Source organism: Triticum dicoccoides, chromosome 2A, assembly GCF_002162155.2.
Source record: "Triticum dicoccoides isolate Atlit2015 ecotype Zavitan chromosome 2A, WEW_v2.0, whole genome shotgun sequence".
Classification (NCBI taxonomy): domain Eukaryota; kingdom Viridiplantae; phylum Streptophyta; class Magnoliopsida; order Poales; family Poaceae; genus Triticum; species Triticum dicoccoides.
This window is the reverse complement of record NC_041382.1, coordinates 734,584,323-734,587,234: the sequence shown is the minus strand read 5'-3', so window position 1 is coordinate 734,587,234 and position 2,912 is coordinate 734,584,323.

Below are 2,912 nucleotides of genomic sequence, written 5' to 3'. Positions count from 1 at the left end.
CCTATAGTGCCGGTTTGTGTCACAAACCGGTACTATAGGTCAGACCCCTTTAGTACCGGTTCGTGGCACAAACCGGTACTAAAGGTTAGCCCTTTAGTACCGGTTTGTGACACGAACCGATACTAAAGGTGATCGTGGGGCCCCGTCCTGACGCCAGCCTGTCATCACCCCTTTAGTACCGGTTCGTGGCACGAACCGGTATTAAAGGTTCAACACGAACCGGCATTAATGCATAGTCGTTCGAACCGGCACTAATGGTACAATTAGTGTCGGCTCAAATTCAAACCGGCACTAATGTGCTTCACGTTTGACCCTTTTTCTACTAGTGTAGTCACATAAAGATGTGAACTAGATTATTGACTCTAGTGCAAGTGGGAGACTGAAGGAAATATGCCCTAGAGGCAATAATAAAGTTATTATTTATTTCATTATATCATGATAAATGTTTATTATTCATGCTAGAATTGTATTAACCGGAAACATAATACATGTGTGAATACATAGACAAACAGAATGTCACTAGTATGCCTCTACTTGACTAGCTCATTGATCAAAGATGGTTATGTTTCCTAGCCATAGACATGAGTTGTCATTTGATTAACAGGATCACATCATTAGGAGAATGATGTGATTGACTTGACCCATTCCGTTAGCTTAGCACTTGATTGTTTAGTATGTTGCTATTGCTTTCTTCATGGCTTATACATGTTCCTATGACTATGAGATTATGCAACTCCCGAATACCGGAGGAACACTTTGTGTGCTACCAAACATCACAATGTAACTGGGTGATTATAAAGGTGCTCTACAAGTGTCTCCGATGGTACTTATTGAGTTGGCATAGATCGAGATTAGGATTTATCACTCCGGTTGTCAAAGAGGTATCTCTGGGCCCTCTCGGTGATGCACATCACTATAAGCCTTGCAAGCAATGTGACTAATGAGTTAGTTGCGGGATGTTGCATTACGGAACGAGTAAAGAGACTTGCCGATAACGAGATTGAGCTAGGTATTGGGATACCGACGATCGAATCTCGGGCAAGTAACATACCGATGACAAAGGGAACAACGTATATTGTTATGCGGTTTGACCGATAAAGATCTTCGTAGAATATGTAGGAACCAATATGAGCATCCAGGTTCCGCTATTGGTTATTGACCAGAGACATGTCTCAGTCATGTCTACATAGTTCTCGAACCCGTAGGGTCCGCACGCTTAAAGTTCTGTGACTATCGGTATTATGAGTTTATATGTTTTGATGTACCGAAGGTAGTTCGGAGTCCTGGATATGATCACATACATGACGAGGAGTCTCGAAATGGTCGAGACATAAAGATTGATATATTGAAAGCCTACATTTGGACATCGGAAGAGTTCCGGTAGAAATCGGGATTTTACCGGAGTGCCGGAGGGATTACCGGAACCCCCCGGGGGTTAATGGGCCTTGTTGGGCCCTAGTGGAGAGAGAGGGGGGCTTTCCTTCTCCTTCTCCCCCTTCCTTTCCCCCTCCTAGTAGAAGGAAAGAGGGGAATCCTACTCCTACTAGGAGGAGGATTCCTCCTCCTGGCGCGCCCTCTAGGGCGGGCTGGTCTCACCCTTGCTCCTTTATATACGGGGGCAGGGGGGCACCTCTAGACACACAAGTTGATCATTGATCTCTCCCAACCGTGTGCGGTGCCCCCCTCCACCATAACCCGCCTCGGTCATACTGTAGCGGTGCTTAGGCGAAGCCCTGCAATGGTAGCTTCATCAACATCGTCACCACGCCGTTGTGCTGACGAAACTCTTCCCTGGGCTCTACTGGATCGTGAGTTCGCGGGACGTCACCGAGCTGAACGTGTGCTGAACGAGGAGGTGCCGTACGTTCGGTATTGAGGATCAGTCGATCGTGAAGACGTACAACTACATCAACCGCATTGTCATAACGCTTCCGCTTAACGGTCTACGAGGGTACGTGGATGACACTCTCCCCTCTCGTTGCTATGCATCACCATGATCTTGCGTGTGCGTAGGAATTTTTTTGAAATTACTATGTTCCCCAACACGTGTTGGGGTTGCCGAAATGTGACGACGAGGCTTGCGAGAAGGGCAGGGCGCCATGACGCAGAGGCGGCGTCGGGGAGGCTGCGTACGCCGGCGGCGAGTAGTTGTACGGGGGGTACTGGACGCCGGCGAACACGGGCGAGGGTGTGCATTGGTCGGTGTTCAGGCCGGAGTGTGAGGTGCACTGGCCATGGGGAAAGGTGATGTTGGGGTTGAACCCACCATGCGCGTCGCCGTCGGCGTAGCCAGGCGAAGGTGCTACCCCGATGGCGTAGCCGGTGGCGTTGACGAGAAGCTGGCCGGCGACCCGGCGCTCCGCTGGCTCCAAGCAGCTTGTGGGACGTGGCCGCCGGGCAGATTCATCATCCCCGCACGAGACGCCGCTGCCTCCGCCGTCGTCGCCGTGTCCCGCGCCCTCTTGGCGTTGAGCTTGTCCCGCCGGTCGGTGGTGACAGCTTCCCCGCACTGAACCTCCGCCCTCCAGTCGGCGTTCGACATGCCCGGTGGTTTCGCCGGCAGCGCCCTTGACTTCCTCTGCATCTGTTGGGTGGCATCGGTAGCGGCAACGGCGCGAGGGGCCGAGTACTTCTTCGGTGGCATGGCGGGATGGCGGGGAGTGGGAGGAGAATGGCGGGAGAAGATGGGGAGAAGGCGGAAGCAATGGGAAATGGAGGGAAAAGTGGGGAATCAGCGCGAAAAGGCCTGTCTCTCGCTAACAGAGCGGACCCACGCGCCTTTTGGCTTCGGCCGGCGCCCCCAGGTGCCCCCGGGGGCTTGGGTTCGGCTCGGGATCGCCGGCTGTTATTTCAGCCCAAACCAGCGATAAACAAGGTCCTGGGGGCGCGATTGGGCTGATTTTTCGGTGCCG